Source organism: Drosophila ficusphila, unplaced genomic scaffold (assembly GCF_018152265.1).
Source record: "Drosophila ficusphila isolate 14025-0441.05 unplaced genomic scaffold, ASM1815226v1 contig_791, whole genome shotgun sequence".
Classification (NCBI taxonomy): domain Eukaryota; kingdom Metazoa; phylum Arthropoda; class Insecta; order Diptera; family Drosophilidae; genus Drosophila; species Drosophila ficusphila.
The window spans coordinates 18,290,958-18,313,021 of NW_025064737.1; the positions used below are offsets into that span (position 1 = coordinate 18,290,958).

General features: G+C 41.0%; 1 protein-coding gene across 2 annotated transcripts in view; it reads left to right on the plus strand.

The window, feature by feature from the left end:
* LOC108091627 (extracellular serine/threonine protein CG31145) overlaps positions 1 to 22,064 on the plus strand; it is a 64,819-nt gene that overhangs the window by 14,422 nt on the left and 28,333 nt on the right. For both annotated transcript variants that reach the window (XM_017190923.2, XM_017190926.2), the window contains exons 2-3: positions 873 to 903; positions 19,961 to 20,001. The gene's annotated coding sequence lies outside the window, so the exon portion shown is untranslated. The remainder of the gene's footprint in view (positions 1 to 872; positions 904 to 19,960; positions 20,002 to 22,064) is intronic.

The following is a 22,064-nucleotide window of genomic DNA, read 5'->3' on the forward strand; positions in this document are numbered from 1 at the left end:
GGCCGGCTTATTATTTTTATGGCGTTTTAATGGCTTAATTAAACAATTAACCAGGCGAACCACGATAGTTCAATTATGTAAGCAGTTTGCCAAGATGCCAACAATTAAAAGTTCATTAGAGCGGGAAACGAGGAGGTGGGCCATGTGGAAAGCCGAGAAAAGCTGCATAAGCAGCTGAAGTTGTTTTTGCCTTTTGCGGCCACAAAGAATCTAATTGTATATCAAGTGCAAGTGCAATTGTACAAGTGGGTTAAGCGGGCTGCGGGGCAAAAGTGGGCGAGAGTGGGCAAAGGGGGCGTGGCGGGGCTGCGCTTCTGCCTCAATGAATCGAGCAGAGCCGGGGAATACAAACACAAACAGTACGCTGGGCGCTACTTGTAAACTAATTCAATTAACGTCTAAGCCGCTTAACATCATCAAGTGACCCAGTCTGCCTGTTTCCCAGAATTCTGAGAGGCCCGAGAACCACCCTCGGTTTAAGCCGCTTTAAAGACTGACCCACAACTGGTTGAAAATTAATATATAATCTAAATTGGCCAGGTATGCACTTTAAGTTGTAAGCGTTGTGCAATTCCCGATGCCAACCGTTTGGCACACATTTGCCGAATGCTAAATGAAAATGTTCAAAAACCCAATCTCAATCCCAGGCTGTCAGTTGTTGTCACATCAAGTGCAATAAACTGGTTTTGCGGTTTCTCCGCCGCTCAATTGTAGGCGGAAGTTGGTGGGGCTTAAAACAAAATGAAAACAAAAACAAAAACAGTAACAGAAACAGAAACAAACCAAAACCAAAACTGGGTTAAGCAGTTAATCAAAGCCCGCTTGGCATTTGCATATTAATCATGTTTACAATTTCCTTGTTCTCTTTGCAGACAAATTCCCCGAAGAGAACATTGGGTTAAGGTGAGTGAAGTGGGAATTTGTTTTTGATTTGCAACCTCTTATCAAAATAAAACACAATTGCTGACGGATATTCCCCCCATTTATTCACGGTAACTTTTCACACAATCCGTTTCATCAACAACCCCCCGTTAATTGGCCAAAAGCCTCGTTAAGGCCTGGTCATGTGCCGGGGTTCTAACAAAAAAATATGCGTTAAGCTTAGAAACTATTTGTGGGGTTCATGGCCAAAGCTTTTGCCTGTCACAGTCGTTTAAAAAACAGTAACGAAATTTTCCACACTGTAAAGTGTACACAAAATGAGAAAAAAGGTAAACCTTTTGTTTCCACATTTCACACATGCAAATGTAAATACCTTTGCTAAATATTGATCCAAAAATGGAAGAAAAAAGTACTACAAAGTTGGTTTGTGGCTTTGAAAACAAATTGAACAAAATGCAAACAAAATACGACGTAATATGTGCCAATTGTGTAAATTGACAACAAAACAAGATGATATAGTTGGGAATTCGAAAAGTAAAGAAAGAAAAGAATATAAATAAACAAATTTCTGAGGGTTTCAAGTTAATCTAAAAATAAAATAGAGCTACCTGACTTTGAAGATGCTCCTTAAACATAAGCCAGTTTTTTATTATTGAAACCAATGTTAATATGTTAAATTAATTTGATAACAAAATATTACCCCAATCAATATTTTGGTTTCCTTATAAAAATTGTTTAGACCAATATTAAGTAAGTTGTCTTCCCTGAAATTCGTGCTTGACTGTAACACCCACCAAAAAAATTCATTAAAAAATTTCGTAAATTTTAGTGCAAACAAATTTAACTTTACTTAGCACGTTCACCGTGATTTTTTGGTTGTTTTGCCAATTGGCTTAACAAAAAATATTTATATACCCTGGACCAATAAAGAGATTGTACACTGGGTTGAAATTTGACGAATATTCGCCTGCGTATGTGGATCATGCATAATCAATGACAACATTTGTGCCAACAAGAGTCGCAAATAAACATTGTTGAATTTGCTGTCTCTGTTTGGCTCTGCATATTTTAGCAGGGGGCAAGAGCTAAGTAAATGTTTGCCAATGGCTCACAGCCAACCGGATACTGGGCGAACCGAGCACTCTGGATCTTTGTTATCTAATCCGGCCAATGCACATGAGGCCCCAGCACTTCAAATCGCAGATAGAGGACGATATGGCTTCCCCCATACCAAGAACTCATTGGATGTGCCCTCATAATTGCCAATATATCAGTCAAACAAAATTATTTACATTCGCAAAGCTATCACACAACCTCCAATTAATGCCACAAACGAGCAAATTGCTGCTAAAAAACGAATAAAATCTATTGGATTTAAATGTGATTTTATTAATTACCGCTCTTCCTGCTAGCTTATAGAAATTGTATGGGAATAGAAATCCGAATTGTTTGACAGAATGAATAAACATTTGCTCATATTATTTGCCATTTGAAATGGCTACCATGGCGTATACGCAATGTTGGCCAAATGTAAATACGGAAAAATCTATTTTTGATACCAAACGAGGTGGAATTGCATTCGAAAGCTGTAAATGTTGTTAATTATTATGCACATGTGACCCACTTTGGCGACACTGATCGAGGGATGCAGGCGTTCGGGGAGCTGACAAAAAGGAAGTTGGCAATTATGAGCATACAATAGAGTTTTTGGCAACATTTGCCATGTCCCATTGTCCAGCCAGCTGATTTATGCATGCCATTGTACACTCTCATTATTGTTGTTTAGGCTTAGATGGTTTGTTTTGTAGAGGGGGTTGTAGGGGGCTGTGCGGGATTACCGGAATTCGAAATGAAATTCTCAGGGGTGCTTACCAGGTTATTCAAATTTCAAATACTAAAACCTTTGCCACAATTGACACGCTTTTGGCTGTGCGTGCTTACACTTAAAACCTTTTAACTTTGCTTATTAGATAGAGTGGTTACCTATTATTGTTATAATAAATGTGTTTAATTAAAAAGGGGGTACTGGTTGGAACACTTAATGTGTTTATTAAAGTTGTACTTAAACCACAAAAAATAATTATCTTATATTCCGCTCTGTGTATGCACGTTATCTCACACGCACGCATATTTGGCAAATATAACCCTCAGCTCCCAAAAATTGAGTGGCGCCGGAAACTTTTAGCGTTTGCCGAAAATTGAAAACGTGTGCAAGAAAACTAATTTGATGAGCAAATATCGCTTGGCTAGGGAAAACTTTGCTTGTAGTAAATTTGCTCGTGGAGGAAAAAGGGTATACTGTATAGCTTAAAAATTGTGTAACAGGTAAAAGGAATCACTTGCTATCCTACTATGTATACATATTCCAGATTAGGATCATTTATAATATATAATACAGATTTTGGTGAATATGCAAGACTCCGGAGTTTGTCAATTTAATTTGTTTGTTAGAATAACAGGTATCTGATAGTCGAATCAATTGACTGCATCGTTTCTTCTTGTTTTTTCATCTTTAAGTTCCAGCAGCTAGTTGAATGCGATAAAAGATATTTGTTTTCACTCTGGCGGTGGCAGAGCTTGCAGTGATTGTCGGCTCAATATGTTTGCAGAGGGAATTATGCTGATTGCCTCGCGTGTAGATTCTGTTTATGCAAATGCTACGTGCGGAATTGCCAGGGAAATGCTATGCCGAAAATTAAAAACCCTGCCAAATTATGCAAATGAACTTTGTCCCGAAAGGTCAACACAACAACCGGGGAATACAAGGTAATTAAGCCATTTGCTTCGAGCCTCGACACTGCAATTAGCAGCGAGTTTTCTTCTGGCCAACCTCCGAGCCAGCCCCTTTCGGAATTAAAATGAAGGTGTCAACGTATTTGGCCGGCTTACATTTTCCCTCGCAAATAAAACAACAAGACGGCGGACGCAACAAAAAAAAAAAAAACAAATCGTTCTAAATGAACGGCAAAGAGCATTAAAAAAGCTCGGCCGGGGAAATATGCAAATTTTATGACTCGACATTGAAACGTGGCCATAATTGGGCCAAAAGTCGGAGTCAAAGTTTGAGGTTAACGCTTTTGTCTTTCCGAGCAGATTTTGGCCTGTTCCTCTTGTTTTTGTTGGCCAACCCCTGCAGGAAGCGCATAATTAGCTTGGCCACGTTGGTTGCATTTATTGCTGCTTGTTGGCAAAGTTTGCCCGGAGTTTGGTTAATTTTTTGTGCTGGTTATGCCTTTGTTGTCATTGGGTTTTTGGGTCGGCTAGAAGTTTATTGCGTTCTGGTTTTTGAAGGAGTATTTTGTTTGAGTTTCAGCACAAAGCCGGCAAGCAGTCCTTTATTAAATTAAATTAGTCCAAAGTTTTGTGGTTTTAAATGCACATTGTGATTAAAGTATTGTAGCAACACTAATTTTGTATTTCATTTCGTAAATGCCTGCACGAGTTATCTGCAAAGTAATTACTCTTCAAAAAGACAAGTCTGAAATACTTCAGGAATTTTCTTGGTCGAGTTGAATTTTGTGGAGTGAAAATATCGGAAGATTTGCTGAATATTTCATCGCCCCATATCCCAGGAACATCTAGGCCTTCCAATTATCTGTGAAATTGACTACAAAACGTTCCACTTGGCTCCACTGGCAGTTGTCCCAGGGAAGCAATTTGCGTTCCGAACACTTTACAAGTTGGGCCGCCCTCCTCTTTTACCCATCGCCTCTGCACTCTCGACCATATTCCTGTGTATATAACCTTTTAAATCTGCGTTGTCACTAGCCCAGACACACGCACACAAAGGAAAAATACATAAACTGTCATAAAGTAGCAATAATAATCCTTGAGCCTATGTCGAGAGCGTTTTACTGAATTTTTATTGACTCGACAAGCGGAGGAAAAGGGAAGGCTTGAGGGGTAGAGGGGTTGAGGGGAAAGTAGAGCCAAAGGCAGCCAGGCATTCAGACATCAAGGCATCCGGGCGGGCCACTTCAGCTGTCAGGACAACAAGGACATGAACGGCAGGAGCTGGAGGAGCAGACAATAGCTCTGGGCCCAATAAAAAGCCGTCGTCATAATTTCGTTCAGGCCGACACTAAAGTGGCGAGATTCGGCTTGAATCCGGCCGAAAGCCAACTAAACCGAAAGTAAAAGCCAAGCCAGGCCGTAAATGCCCGCTGTTTCAGGCACATAATTCGCACATTTTGACACGGCGTATGCTTAATCATTATTTGGCCTGCGGTTCGGCAACTTCTTTTGTCATCACCATCATCATCATCATCATCCACTGCCCCAGTGTTGATTTTTATTGTTAGCAAAATTATTTTTTAATTAAATTTTTACGACACGCGTTCCCTGCATCGAAAAAAAGAAGTAAGAAGCGAATGGGGAGCGGCCAAAACTTGAATCTTGCGGCAATGCCACAAAACTTCTAGCCTGGCTTTTTTTCTGATATTTGTTATGGTTTTTTTCTTCTTTTTTTTTTTAGGTCTGGCGAGAGTGTTTTGCCTGTCTGGTCGCTGCGGGCTGCTTTGCGTGTTTTTTGCATTTCCCTGCACATTGCCGTAAACAATTTCGGGGGATGCGGGGGTGCGGAAAAAGCCCTATGCACACCCGAGTGTAAATACATTTGAACCCTTTTTCATTCGACTCTTTTTCGACGCTTTTCCAATTTAATTCTTTTTCGGGTCTTTTAAAGGCACTGCCCTGGTCATGTGGGCGTGTGAAATGCTCAAAAAAGGGACACGCACATTGTTTGATTGTTCGGTTAGGTCCTTGGAGCATTTCCACTACGAAGTGGCTCTGACAGCAATGAAATCATTGGAAATTCGTGATGAAAGGGGTTCCAGGAATGTGTGTGTGCTCCTGGGGGACAAAGGTGTAACATACTATAGAATAGCAAATCCTTTAGGGTTTTATAACGATTTCAAGATGATTGCAATAAATTAGATAATATTTCTTGACTCTTTACTTCTTGTTCAGTTTTAAATACCTTGATTAGTAACAATTTAAGTATCTCTTTCCTTATTTAAGGCTAATTTGTAGAAGAAAAGTTTGTTTGTAGCGCATCCCCAGTTCGATATTGCCGCATTTCATATTTAGATTTTCGCCAGTTTCTGTTTGTTTATGGTATTTGCGATAGTTTTTCAGAGTTGAAACGAACCGAACGGAACAGGCCGTGCCTTTTATTGCTTGTTTCGCTTTTGGATCCTTTTCGCTTCGCTCCTAACGTTTTCACGCAAATCCAACAATTCCTTTTTCTGCATTTTATACGTTTGCAAGTTTTGGGTTACTTTGAGGTCACAATAGATGGGTGGGCGGTATGGTTGGTGTGGGTAGTATGGGTTGGCCCTTTGACCCACCGGCCACCCACGCACAAGCTGAAATACAAATAAATTCTGCAATAATGTTTGTCCACTCCATGACACACCCATTTGGGTGTTGGCACACTCACGTGTCCAGTGTCCTGCGTCCTGCGTCCGATGTCCTGTGCCCTCCGTCCACTGTCCAATGTCCTATGTCCTGTCCAGCGACCTTTGTCTGGGAGCAGGAGCTTCTTGGGTCTGCGCTTTGTCCACTTTTAGTCCACGCGTAATGTCTTCAGCTCAATTCAATGGAAAATAATCGAATTTCGTACACATTACTTTGACATAGAGAAAATTATGCAAATTGAAATTCAATTGATTGGAAAATGCGATGTTTTTGAGGCATACTCGTATACGCAAGTATGTGTAGGCACGACCTCACCCACAACTTTTCCATATGTCTTGCCATTACGGCATATGAATTTGAATTTGAATGCGATTTGGCTAGCGGTCCCATGAATTTTGAATATGTAAATAGGCCCAGAAATTATTTGCCAAAGCGGCAAAAATCTGTTTGCCGGCTTTATTCATTATTCATGGGTGCGTCCTGTATGCCCCCCGCTTTAACTACATAATGGCCACGTTTACTCCTGATGAATTACAGCGCTGTCTGTCTATCTGTCTGTTTGTTTCCAACTTGGATTACTACCATCGAACGGGGAAATCGGTTTACGGACTTTCGGGCTGGCCTTATTAAATCATTTTAATGAGTCAACTAAAGCCGGAGAACGGGACAGACAGCCAGAAAACCGCACTTGACAAACATTTCATTAATTCGCCACCGCCAGCTCTTGACAAACGTTCCTTTGAAGTTCAAATAAAGCCAGGACTAAAGCTTAATGAAAGGGATGTTCCGATGCATAGATCGTTTATGGGTGGAATCTGTTCAAGAACTAATTTTAAAATTACGGAAATTGGTTTGATTCTGAGCAAAAAAAATTATTATAACAAAAAACGTGTACATTAATTCCCTTTAAAGCCTTGCAGCTTTGTTAAATAAGAAAAAAAACAGTACGAAAAAAAATTACCAAATTAACATATTTAATAGCTTGACATCAACCCCTAATAAATTAGCAATGTAATTGTTAAATGTCTCATTAAAATGTCGCGTTTATTTACAGCCAATTGTTGAATGGACATTAAAGCAGGGCAAATCCATCGGCATCGAAAATTTGCATAAACAATCGCAATTGCCATTACGAGTCGTATCAGATGTCACATTAATTAGCCGCATAAACCTCTCCAATCCTTGGCTTTATCCCTTTTTTCTGGCTCGGCTTCAAAGGGATTAACGCTCGGGCCGAGTGTAAGCCAAAATAATTAGTGGGCCAGCTCCCGATGCTTAATGGTCACCATTCAGTCTCAAATTCAGGCAACGCAAATACCACCCGACACCCGAAAAACCCGAAAAAAAAAACGCACGAACGCCAAGCAAATCTGCTGGGCAAATATTTGCGTGAGCGCACTTGAAGCGAGGTGAACCATTAATTTCAATTAATTTGATTTATGGCAAACTGAAAATGGCGGTTCCCTCAAATAGATTTTCACAATTCTGATTTTCTCCGCACCGCTTTTTTTTTATTAATTGTTTGCCATTTTATGCGTGTAATTGGTGCGGTTAATTCTCCTGCCGCCTACCCCAAAATCAAAAGAAAAAAATTACCTCCCTTCCATTGTTAACTAATTAAGGTCAAACTACATAATGCCAATCATTTGTTTGGCGCCAGGCACTTGAGATTCCTCTGCTCGTCGGGAAAATTTGCATTTCCAATGAGCGTTGAACACAGCTGGGCGACAACTCGATAATTTCCAAATGGCAAAAGGCAAACAAAACCGGCCAAAGGGAAAACAAACTTGGCCAAAACGTTTGCCTAATTTCGCTACGCCTTTTGGTCATGTGGCAATTACACCTGGGCGGCAAAAGGGGGCGGTGGGAGCTGAAAGAGCGGCTAAAACAAATCATTTGTTTGCACAAGCGCGACAAAGCGAACTCTTGAACTTTTCCAAAGAAGTACAGTGGTTAAAAAAATAGGATTTCCCTTTAAATTTTATTGCAATAATAATAGTAAAATAACAAGGAAAGTAGCATCCGTGATTGTAGATGTCCTGGATTTTTAATTACTTTCCCTGTTTTGCCTTTATTTAAATTAGTTTTTTTAATTCTGCGAAATTCTTTGTTAAATTTAATTTTTTTTAGAGAACTATTTATTTTCCTGTGATGCACTGTTCTTAGAGGAGTTGGTTTTGTCGTCGCTACCGACGTCTTGTTCGCCCGTCCGGGACTGTAATTTTGTTGCAAGTCGCTCGGCACATTAAATGCATTACGTTTTGTGTTTGTTTTGTTTGTTTGGAGGGAGCCTGGCTATTCGGCCTGGGGTTTTCGTGCAGCCCTGACAGCTGACAGTTGGCGGGAAATAACATATAAATTGACAGATGACCTGACAATTGATTTCGTTACGTCTTTGCCCAAGTCTCGGGACTCCGGAGTCCGGAGTCGGGAGGACCGAATATCCGGACCACCGTCGATGGCGAAGCAAACTTGCATTGAACGAATGCAATTAAAATACAGCTGCTGGGAAATGTTATCAAAATGCAAATTGCATTTGTTTGCCGCTGGAAAAAGTCAATAACTGGCAGAGAAAACTAACAGAGTAAAATTGTTGGGTTTCGGGTGGGCGGAAGGAGAGGAGAGGTGGAGTGAGGCGTGCCGTGCAAAATGTTTCCACTAAAAGTCTTCGGTGCGAGATACACGAATCGTGGCCACGCTGAGTGGTCATCCCCTTGGGCCACTCAACGATGGCGATGGCAACTCTGGCAGCGAAGTTTTCTATTTTTCCGCAGGCCCTCCGCCGGCCGCCCCCAACGAACAGTTGCCTCAACAAATAACAATTTCAATTTCGCGTATCGAGCGCAGCGTAAATTCAAATTTTGTAACTTTGACGCCTCAGGACGAAGGCCGCCCAAAGGATCGATGGTGGGCGACAGTGAGCACAAACAGTTTTCGCACACGCTCCATTTTCGAACGGAGCGAAGCGGAGAGTGCCGCAGGGTGGCTAAAAACTAACAATAATGACAGCAAATCAATATCATTGTCAAGGTTCCCCGAGGGCCCGGCAACACCAGCCACAAAGTAAGAGTCTTTATTGTAATGCCGCCGTCCCTTTACCTTTCCACTTCCCTCCCCCTTTTTACTTTCCCTTCCCCTTTCCCCTTCCAGTTAACCATTTTGAGACACTGTAGGAGAATGTGTGTGATTTGCATTTTCCCGGCTTTTTCGCTTTCCTGTTTTCACGGTTCCGGTCCTTTTCATTTGGCGTTGGCAAACATAACGCGCACTTACGTTTTACGCCCTTCGGATACGCACACCTGCCACGCCCACAAATTCATTCACTTACAGTCACAGCCGCCCCCTTTCACCCCTTTTCCTATACCGTTCCTTTCCCTTTTCTTTTTATAACGCCTGCACATAAAAAAAATAAGTTTCAATTCGGATACTTTACAATACAATATTTAAAGGGGAGACTTAAAGGTAAACTTATGTTTTTACTACCAACTATTCAACAGGTTTATTTTTACTAGGCAGAGTGAGCAATTAAGAATTCAAATCAACAAATTTGTAAGTAAGAAATATCCAACATGTGAGCCGTAAACGTTTAATTTTATAAAACATTTAGGATATAGTTTAAGCATTCATAGATCTGCAATTTCTTTGAATCTCCCCCTACGAACCACAAATTTCGAATATGAAACATTTAAAATATAATAAATATTTGGTCTCTCTGCAACGGAGTCACTCAATCGTGCATTGCAATGCACTTGAATTGCAGTTGCAGCTGCACAAAAAATTGAGTGCGGCGAGTGAAAAATAAAACCCAACTGGATGCTGCTATTTCAGTTACCGCATTGGTCAGCTAAGAGGGGTCAAAGGGTAGGGATGGGTTCTGCGGGGGCAGGGGGAGGTGGTTTTGGATCCCAGGAGAAAGGACACAGTGCTAACCCCACGGACGATGAGTCCATCGCATATGTGCTGCTATTCAGTCACGCATTCATGCGGCAGAAGGTGCAATTGATTGCAGTTGCAGTTGTTTGCTTGTTTGTTTGTTTGTTTGCCGGTCGCTGGATGAGCATGTTGCCGGGTTCCCGGGTTGCTGGGTTCCCTGGTTGCTGCGTTGCTGGGTTGCTGGATTGTTGGGTTGTTGGGCTTCTGGGTTTGTTTCTTCCTACCGGCCAGCGATACAGTTCCATTCAGCAGGGAGTCTGGCATGAAAAGTGTGCGAAAAGTTTACTTCAGTTATTGATTATGTTGCTTATCATTGGGTTTTCCGATGAACTCTTTGCCAGCTCCGGATTTCGAACGTGCGATGGGTTTCAAACTAAAACGTACACAATTCTTGTGGTTTACAAATTGCTAACGAAACTATGCAGATTTTGATTCAACTTTTATCAAAATGTGTGTACATTTGTTTATTGTTTGTAATTTGTAAATTGTCAGGAAAGGACAAATTTAATTAAACCAGTATTTAATTATAATTTGCAGCATTTGTTAGCTAATAATATAAATCATTTGATTCTCACTTTTTAGTAATGCTGGGGCCTTAAATAAAATGCGGTAATGCTTTAAACCATTGTTTACAGAATTTTCCACCTTTTTTTTGAAGGTATCAATTGAGACGATCAGGGAACTTTATGGGTCCATTAAAAGTTATCGCATATCAACGAACCTTTTTGCTCTTCCCAACTTTGTTTTGCATTTTTGGATAATTAAGCGCTTCTCCCACGCTCGATCTCTCGTGGATCGTGGACTCCTCGGTGCCCTGGAGGCTATTATGCAATGCCTCAAAATTGTTGGCAACTGATGCTGCCGCTGATGTTGCAGTTGCCGTTGCCGTTGAGGCAGCTGCTGGTTGCAGCCTGGTCATGAGGCTCCCATCGTTGGCACACATTGTTGCCTGCTTTAAGTGGACACACTGTGTCGCTTGCACTTTTCTTTAACAACGTTGCATGGTCTCTCCACTTTTCCTGTTTTATTTCGCCGTTTTCTTTCCCTTGCTTATGACAAACGCTTTCCCACCTCCCTTCCCCTCCGTTTCCTTGTCACATAATGCCTGCCTTCCAGGGTAAAAGGGGGGGGGCGAGAAAAACAGTCAAACAGCAACCGAATACGCCACGCATGCCTGGGGGTAATTCGAGACTCAAAGTGTGTCGCCAAAGGTGGAAGAGGAGCCACCGACGCATTGTTGCCTCGGCCAAACAAATTTACAAATGCACGTGCGAGGCAGAGTCTCAAAAAGATGGAGACACAGATGGTGCGAAGATATCTGTGTACTTACAGTAAAGCTTGTTTAACTTTAAATTAAAGGGAATACAAGAAAGGTATATTGTTTTCTTATTTATTATACTATTTTCTTTTTCAAAATAAAAGAGCTGGCATTCCCTTTTCTTTAACTTTATTTAAAGGAGAATAATTTCTTTCATCAAAAAGCTAGCATTTATAATGATATCATTCGATCTTCGTCGGTTTATAATCGAGAAATGCCGATAGCTTGTTGTTGAAGCTGACTTACAAGGGCTAACAAATAAGCCAGTAGTTGTTGTTTTTAACTTTTCGAGAAGTTCGGAGTTATGCAAGCCGGACTGTTTTCACAAGTGTGTTGGTCCAAGTTAAACATGAAAGTGAAATCTTCGCATGCTGCCGGCTCGCTGCTTCCGCCGACTGGCAGTCATGGGTTTTACGTTTATTGTTACCTCTGCCACATGCAGCATTCCATTTGCAGCAACGCTCCCCTTTTCCGTTCCCCCTTCTGCTGCTGCTTCCCTGCCCTTTCCCTTCCCTTCCCTTCACCTTTCACCGGAGGAGACGTCAGCGTTTAGTGGTAGAGGGCTGCTATTTGGGAGCCAAGTGCAGTGGCAGCGGCAGTCATCGTTGACGTCGCCCGTCGTCGACGTTCGTCGGTTGGCAAGTTGCACGGTTGCACGTGAAATAAGTGAAATTGCAGCCACTGGCAGTCAGCAGTTGCCAGTTTCCAGTATCCAGTTTGCAGTTGGTAGTTGCCAGTCGCTAGTTGCTGGCTTCCAGCTTGCCAGCTGGCAGAGTAGCAATTGCTTCTAATTGCCATGGACCCCGAAGCATCAGCATCACCGAAAGCATCAGCAGTAGGAGCTCCTGGCATTTGTTGGCCATTTAAAATATTTAACTTTTTCGTTTTGGGACAGCAATTAAATGCGATAACCGCGATTGCTGTGGGCCGACTGTCGAGTGGCATGACAAGTGCACAACTCGATTATGACAGAATATGTATACGATTATGCTTAAAAATGTGTCCTTTATTTTTAACGGATTTCTGTCGGTGGAATGTGTGGCGGTGGCGTAATAAAAATAATGTAAATGTAAATTGCCATATTAACAGGGCGAGAAGCGGCCTGCGAAATGATTGCGATAAGCGCAAATAAAGCATTGACAAACGGACCCCCGAACCAAGGACGAAGGACATTGGTGGCGGTGCGGGTGATGGTGCGGATTGTGGTGCGGATGGTGGTGCGGGGGTGGTTCTGGCGTTAAGCCCTCCGCTGAGAGCAATTACGCCGAGCGAACCACAACGAGCGATCCGCTCTGCCAAAGTGTCCTTAAGCGCCGCATCCCGCATTTTGCCTGCCAGCATGTTTTATTTCCATTTAATGCTGCATTTCCGTTTCCTCATTGCCTCATTGCTTCATTGCGTATACGCAGTGTGTGTCGTGGCGGCGCGTGTTTTAATAACTGCCCGTCGGCTGTTGATCGAGCCGGGGGCTCGGATGCCGCTCCTTGTTGCCATTGCCATTGCCATAGCCATCCCCATCGCCATCGCCATTGCCGCTGTCAGTTGGGCTGTCAATTACATTTTAAATTTCTTGCCGTTAATTTTGATGCTCGCGGCACACGTTCGTTTGCCTGATAGGTGGCACCATTGCGCTGTGAGCTGTGCTTTTAAGCAGATTAAGGACACTTTTTCGGCCTTGCTCATTTCGAGGTCCTTTTTTTTTTTGGTTGGTTGGGGCCTGGCTTTTTATCAGCCCAGCCTCGCGAAAGTCATTAAATGTATTTTTGTAAATGTCCTCCCAGCGGCCCATTGTTAAATTGTATTCCCTCTTCTTTTTTTTTTATTCGTCCACGCATCCGCTGTCCTTGCTGTCTCTCGCTAAACTTTCAGTGGCCGAATTCATTTCATTTGCAATCAGCCAACGAGGAGCGGAGCCATAACAAATGCTGGAATATATATAAATTGGGTCTCTGCATCTCGCGTTGCGCGGAAAAAAGCATTTTTTATCGGCCTCGCCTCGACCAAGTGGGGCAGTTTTATTTACTTGAGCGCAGTTTCTCTTCACTTCGTTCTGTTAATTTGATTTTTATCTGCTTTTTATTTACTTGCCACCGCCCCCTGGTCAGGTACACGGCACCTGAGCGTCTCATTTGCACGTGGCGCATACGCCCCGTTGACGGCAGCTTGATTTTTATTTAGGGTCCTTCATTTTTCCTCCTATATTTTCCCCGTAAGTGTGCTAGCTTGTTGTGTTCGCTCCTTTTCCTCCATCTAGCAGCCATATTCTTGGCTAATCACAAGACAAAAGCCAAAGCTTTTCACACCTTTAATCTCTGTTAATTGGGGCCCGGCTCCCTGTTCACTTGACCGTTGCTAAAGCTGCAAAAAATTCTACCAATTATGCTATGCAGCCCTAATTGCTTCCTGGCCCAGTGCGTCCGCTTGGCTCCCAACTTGATTTTTATAATAATGATACCGGATATTTAAGTAGATGCCGGCACAAGCTGCTGGCAACTAGCAGAATCACAACAAGAACTAAACTACAATCTGCCCCGGCACATCTTGCCCTCTTTTGTGGCAGGCGAGAAAGAAGCCAAAAAAAAATACACTACATATACATATCCCCACAGAACAAAGGCTATAGATAGAGGACGCCAAGGAATCGCACTGTGGATGGATGTACCAAAAAAAGTTTTTATTTATTTTGTTAGGAAAATACCTGAAGCAGAGAACAAATTTATTGTTATTACGCATAAAATATATTGTTTGTCAATAATTAGTTTTGCAGAATTTTCTACATCACCCAATTAAATTTGTCATTAACGAGCTGCTAATAAATTACACCTTTATTTTTGTTATAAAAACTGACTTGTTTTTTATGCCTTCCGACATTATAATTTCTACTTGCTTTATTGCATTCCAAACCAATTTCTAAAACAAATTTAATTGATTCGTGTTCATTTATGACCTTTTTATAACATTAAAACTACTTTTTTTAATGCTCTCATTGATTTTAATTGCGAATTTTGATAAGCAAATTGTTGGCTTATATTCGTTTCACTGCATTGTAAAACACAAATTGGCAGCAATTTACAATTAAATCATTTTATTGCATCTTTATGGCCAGGCATAAAAGGCGATATTTGCCTATCATTGCGCCGAAACAATTTTACCTTTAAAACCCTATTTTATTTTTGTTGTTTTATTGCAAGGTGTGTTAGTACCTTTACCCATAAAGAATTTGTACGCAAAATCTTTTAGGGGATTTTGAAATTGTTGAGAATGAAACCATTTAGTCGAAATGGTTTAGAAATGGTGAAAGCCTTGACCTGAAAGAAGCTTAAGTATATATTTTCAAGAAAATATGCACATTGCCATGATGACCGGCACTTTTACCAAATAGTTTCCTCCCAGTGTGTATGTGCTGTCAAAAAGTTACCCACTTCTGATTTGGGTCTTCCTGCTTTTTCGACCCACTGTGCAAATGGCAAGGAAAAAAGTGCTTGGGGCTGGCTGGGCAAAAGTATCTTGAAGTCATTTGTGCAGACTCTAATGATTTCCGCTAGTTTCCGTTTCGTTGTCATTGTCCACGGCTCCATCGTCGTATGCACAAGGAACCCAACTGGGGGAACCCCCGACCCCTAGCCCCCTACCGCTTTCCCCTTCTCATTTCCCTGCCAAATTAAGGCTTTGGCCCATTGTTGGACATGCAACGACCTTCTGCCTTCTGCCTTCTGGCTACTGGCTTCGGTGGTTCGTGCTGTTATTGTTATTATTGTTGCGTGTCGGTGCGTTGGCTGTTTGGCTTGATAAAGAAATTATTGTAATCTGGCTTGAATTTGAGCTCTGCGGCGACCCTGTCGCACTCGGAACTTAATCAAATTGTATTGCTAATGGAAATGAAGCGGTTATGCACACACAAACACACTGAAACACACACTCAAACAAACTTACACACACAGAGAGACACCCAGCGGCAATTGCTGCTAATGAAATTGTCTGGCAAAATGCGTTCCACGGCGGCGCGAATCGTGTGAGTTGCTGCCAATGGCATTAAATATAATTGCTTATAATTCAACCAATTTACAGTTCATAAAGCTGCAGACAAAATGTTATTCAAACAAATTCAATGTGTCTGCCGCCTTGAAAAAAAACACAAAAAACGCAAGGTGTACATTAGGTTGAGGTTTTATGCAAATAAGCGGTTGCTCCTCATTTATCAAGGCAACTCAACTCGGAAAATACCCATTATGTTCTAAAAATATGTATATGTTCACAAAGCATTAAGCTGCATAGCAATTTGTATTCTTCGGAAATTCTATTTTTCCTATTTATTACAAACTATGCTAAAAGTTTGTAGCTTATTGATTAAATCACTTATGTGGTGTGATTACTATCAAGTGTTTTCCTGGAATGTCAGCTACTCCAGTCCGTATAATTGAATTTTCTATTAGCCATTAGGGGCATATATTTCCAGCTTTAATGATGGCAAATGGGACTTGGGCTTAGCCCCTTTTTTCCCGGGGGCTAGAATAAGTTAGCTTTAGTTGGTAAGTGATTTATTGCCCCTACCGTTTATATCGTTGGCTTATAGATCCACTTTGATTACAACGTTGGTGTGTGTAGCATATATTGGATATACCCCGCAACAAAGCCTGTCACATGCAACACGTGAATTACCGCCACAACAATGACAACAACCATGACAACAAAGGCAGGCAACAAACAAATAAACAAACGACAACAATCAAACTTGTTTTGAGTGTTTCCCATAATCAACGACAACGACAACGACGTCGTGTGAATTTTATTTTTTTATTTTTATGGTTACAAACGAGTTCCGTCTTTGGAGTACAGTATTATTTTCCTCCTCCAATTTTCGGCTTGTATTTTAACTGTTAACAGGATTTAAAAACAGTTGTTCGCTTAAAAAATATAAATAAATCTAAATGGATTTTCCACTTTTAGGAATCCCTTTGTATTTTTTAAAATGATTAATGATTAATTTTTTCTTAGTGCAATGAGCTGTTTGGTGCTGTAACTATTGTAACAGTTGTTGTTTGCGCAATATTTCACGGATACGTGCCTCTTCATAGCAGCGAATGGGTGGTGCTGGGTGGTTGGATGGGTGAGTGGGTGGTGGCTGGGCGGTTGGGTGGGTGGCGAAATGCGCTCTGCCGTAAAATTGCGCGCAATTGGGTTTTTTGTTTGTGCGAGTTCGAGTATGTTGGCTTAACGACAACAAACTGAACACTTCGGGCTGAGCGCGGGTTCTGGATTGTGTTCAGCATAGCAGAAAATTATGAGTTAATGGATTTTGTTTAATTTTTTTGTTTTTGTGTTCGTATTGTTCGCTGCATTATTACGATTTGCAACAAGCCGAAATGTGTTGACAACCACATGGTTGCCCACGTCCCCCTTTTTTGCTCCCTTCTGCACTGACAGAGCATGAAAGTGTTGAGTGTTGTCACCGCAAAAAGCATTCAACAACAATGACACGCTTGTTGGGCAAACGCTTCGGCACCATTCATCCACCCATCCAGCACCCTCTAGTAACTCAGCAATTTGTGGCAAAATCAAGTTCAATGTTGCAGCGAAAGTTTCTAGGAAAAAAAAATGAATAAGTGGATTCAGAGAGGCGGGCAACTGACGACCAGATTCCCTCCTTGGCTGCATAATCAATGTAATTAAATGCGGAAATTGTTTGGCGCAGTGAAAAACTGATTTGGAGCTTCCCATCAACAGACCCCCCAATATTCCCCAAAACGTCTCTTCCTGCTGGCTTAGATGTTTCCCCAGGGCTGAGCTCCAAACCGGCGACGTTGTCATTAGGCAAGCCAAAGAGTTTAGTTTGTGACTATGCCACAGCAAAATACGCTTCAAAAAGTGCAAAAGCACGATTCAACTGAAGATAAAATGCAAATGTTCGTACCCACGATTTCTCTTATGTTTTTATCTGCCAAATTGCAATTAAATAAGTTTATAAAAGCGATTTTTAAAAAAGTTGCCTACTTTCTGAAAAGTGAATTTAGCTTAAAGTTGAATTGGACAAATTAGTGCTCAAATCAGATTTTATGCTTGCCAGAGTTTTGAAGAGCAAAAGAGCTTTGTAGAAGAAAAGAATTATATAAAAATATGCATCATACTAAATTAAATAAAACTTAGATTACTCATGAATGTGGAAGAATTTATAAGCCGATAAAGAAAATACATTGCAAAGGAAATTTGTTATTTAAAGCAAAACGTAATCTTGTATTTCCCAGAAAATATTATTCTGCATTTATACATTCAAAAGAAAACAGGGTATGCAAAAAAGCATATAAGAGACTAACTTGGTAAGGAACAGGAATCGGAAAATGGGAGAGTTCTGGGTGACGTTGTCTGCCACTCGCAAATACACGCAACAGGAATGTGCAATTATTTAGCGTAATTGCTTTCAATACACCAAAATGTTCAACCACATAATTAGAAAATTACAAATTGAATGGTAGAAATTCAGCTGGAAAATAGACAGAGGGATGACTAATGCGGAAAAAGAGGAAAAGCAGATTAAGTTTAATTTCGATATTATCGCTTAGAATGATCATGAAGCGATTTATCTTCTTTGTGCGGCCATAATGGGAATTTAATTATATAAACCAAAACGGCGAAGCCAATGCAAATCCTATTAAATGAGTCACTGCTCCATAATGAAATTAAATTTGAACAATAGCCGGAGATACTTATAAATATAGCAAACTAATATTAATATGTGAATTAATTATTTTTCACAAAGATCCGGCTTTGGTTGCGTTTTGGCGTACATTTCTACGGCAGTTTTAAAATATTCATGCGATTAATTTGCTCATTTCCAATGGCCTCGCAGCTTTGTACTCACCATATTAATATCTCGGTGCTCACCTGACGGTTTGATTTTTTTTTTTGTACTGCGGTTTGATATTGTAAAATAATTTATTTAAATTGAATTTCTTTGCGGTTGATTTGCGGGCAAGTCCAGCAGAATAGAACGAATAAATATAAATAAACCAGCAATTTGGGTCAGTCGAGAATGTGCTTAAACCGAGTTGCAATTTAGTTTATGGCATTAAAGAACTGAACTTGAGAACTGGAGAGCTTTCTTTGTGCGCACCAGTGGGTTTTTAAGGACTTCTCTATTATTTAATAAGTTTCCTATTCGTCCCACTTATTTCTGCCCATGGCATTTGTAGTCTCTTTCGGCCCGGCTGCTTAGATTGGCTATATTTATTTTCCAGCCAGTAAAAAGCGAAATTGCATATTTGCTTTTATTATAATAAATGCCAATTTAGCCGACTGCAATTCAATTACGTGAGCACCGTGAAAATTTCCCTTTTTCGGTTTTTGTTTTTCTAGTTTTTCCTACTGGCGTTGCCTGAGTTTTCCCATTGCAAAACGTGCGGCACTCGAGAGACTGCGGCTTGGGCCTCATAATCTCTGGAAAACGTGAGTTTCGGCCTGCCTAACTAAATGGCTGGCTGTATAGCCAAGCCCTCCAAGCCATAATATTTTCTTTTGTGTTTTATGCACTGAAAAATATTATCAGATCATACATTTAAACCAAATATCAGTTGCATTATAAAGAGTAATTTTTTCTTTCTTGAAACCGGAGAAGAAAATTTAACATATCATATACAAATTAAATATGAGTTATATTATACCTCCATTTAATGTATATTTTTCAACCATTTTTTTCTGTTTTTTTTATGCTTATCACAAATGATTATTATTTTTTAATTCCTTTATGGAAGCTAGACATAAATGCATTGTTCATCTTGAGTGTAGTAAAAGGAAAAACACAAGTAATGCCGGGGATGATAGCCAAGGCAATCATGACAACGACGATGCAACAGTTGAGTGAATTGGATAATTGCGTATAATTTTAATGGATCGAACTGCAATCGATGTCGATGTCGATGTCGATGTCTGCGAGGGATGCGGTGCCTTACTTGGTTTTCCTCTTAAATCGCGATGTGTGTTAATGTACGGCTTATTATTGTGCCGTCAGCTGCAACGTCATCGTATCGTTTCCATCTGAGCATGCTTTTGTTTCGCCTACAACCTTTGTGCATTATCTGGGGCCTTTGGGCTTTGGCAGCTACGTCATGTCGGCAGATGATACAATCAATAGCTTTGTCCCGAGCGAAGGCTAATGATCCGCAAGGACTTTGATTTCACGTCTGCGGAAAGGCCATTTAATTAAAATTCGCTCCGCTGCTCACTGTTGTCTTTCAATCTAATTCGAGCCTGATAGCTACGTTGTCTTCGGTTAACATTTCATTTACTGCTCGCAGCATTGATTATGCAAAGCGATTCAATTTCCATTTGCCATTTTCCCATTTGATGTCGTTCTATAATAAACGCTCGTTTATCAATCCCGAATGCTAATCAAAATGTTTTTACCCTATTTTACAGCTGATGAATGTGCCAGGATTCCGGCGGGCCGCTTGAATTGGGTAAGTTCTTGTTATTAGTTTATTGTTTTGCCAGTTTGAGTTGTTACGCCTCCGAAACAAAACACACGAGCACGTGTCAAGTCTGTCAGTCTGTCATGCGGACAGTCAGTCATTTTGTCAGTTTGTCACTTCGTTTCCCAGTCGAGCGCTGCGTGGGATTAGGATTTGCTTTCACCGTTGGATGACCAGCAGACATCCAGTGGAGTTCTGTCATCGGCATGCAAATGCCGACGTCCCCCTGACATTTGCATTTGCAACGCCCGCAATTAAATGCGTGGGTGGTGCAGTGCATTGGGTGGTGGTGCAGTGCAGTGGGTGGGTGGTTGGGTTAGCAATGCGTCATTCGAAAGTGTTGCGTGCTGCATTTTAAATGAATATTTTATGCCAACTTTCCGGCTCACTCCCGCACGCCTTAAATTATGCAATGCAATGCCATGCATTGCCATCGCAGGCCCAATCCCAATGCGTGTCGCATTTTAATAGCTCCAACCCGGCGAGTCGAAGGCGCCGTTCTCGACGGGATTGCGGATGGAAATAAAAGTTAAAATCGTCGGGAGTGGATTTTTATGGCCCATATGTAGTGGAATACATTTTCGAATATTTATAGCTGCCACCCTCGCTTGCGGGATGATTCGTCTAGACGCCAGTGCGTTAATACAAGAATGATAAAGATTTAAGGCAAGCAAATACCCTGTAATCAGGTATCTTAGAAATCGCAGAAAATCTTATATATTATTTAGCCACAAAATCAAACAAATATGAATAGACTTTTGTACATAATTAAAGTAAAGTACACTAAAACAATAGAAAAGATAATACTCTTGTTATCTTCGGGTACAGGGTACTTGAAAAAATCTTTTGGCCAGAAGTGAGAGAAAGATAGACAGCCAACAGGCAAATGCACTTTCCCCGGAATGTGTCAAGTGCGGAGAGCATAAGATGACTTGCATTAAGCTGCCCGGATGGATATATAGACGAATAGATAGATAGATAGATAGATAGATATATGGACAGATAGCTGTAGAGACTTAGCTGCATGCCAGACATTCATCTCAATTTATCGTGCTTAGCCGCATATCCCGGCAGATCGAAGTGTCGTCTGGGTATATATCAAAGTCTCAGCCAGGACTCACACAGGACGTATTGTTGTTACCCACACGCACACATGTCTACGTTAGTGTGTGTGTGTGTGTGTTGATGTGTGTGCCAGTGCGTGAGTAAACGTGAGTTGCAGTTGTCATCCCAAGCCGTATCCTTCGCATCCATTCCATTCCGTTCCCTATTCCTAACCCGTTTCTCTTTGGCAAACAAGTAATTTCACTTGACATGCAATTTTTTGTGGGCTTCCCCCCATCGTCCTTTCTCGTCCTTTCTCAGGACAAACAAAACAGATGTAACGCTGCATCGGATAGGAATCTTCTCCTTTCGTGAGTGAGTGAGTGAGTGTGTGTGTGTGTGCCTGAGTCCCCAACCACTTTTGATTATTTTGGCTGAAAAACCACACACAAGCTGCAGGGGAAAAAAAATGGAAAGTATTCCTGTCTTGCAGCTGAAAAATGTCAATGCCAAGGAGCGAGTAAAAAGAGACAAGATGCGGGAAAGCGAGCTGAGGGAAAACGATTTTCCCAGGGCATGGATTTTCCCCATGGACAGAGTGGCAAAGAATCCAGAGTGCATGTTTGGCAGCATTCATCATTAAAGATCCTGCTTGTGGTGCGCTATATTTGAACACACAGAGTTCACTAGGTCAAAATCTATAAAAATTGATTAAAAACGCATTTGCATTCGAAAAATAATCAAAGTGTACTCAAAGAATAACTAAAATTTAAACACAAGAAGCTCGAAAAATATTTTCCTTTTCATTGCCAAAGGAATTTCATTTCCCATAAGGCCAAAGCCAACTTTTGAATTGCTCTTTAAATTCATTATTTATTTAGCACACAATCCTGCTCTTTTTCCAAGATCAACTTTCAGTGACATTGATGATCCGCCTAGTTTGTTTTAAACTAAGCGGAAATAGAAAAATGTTCAGCCAACACATTTGCAAATCGTTTGAAAGCAAG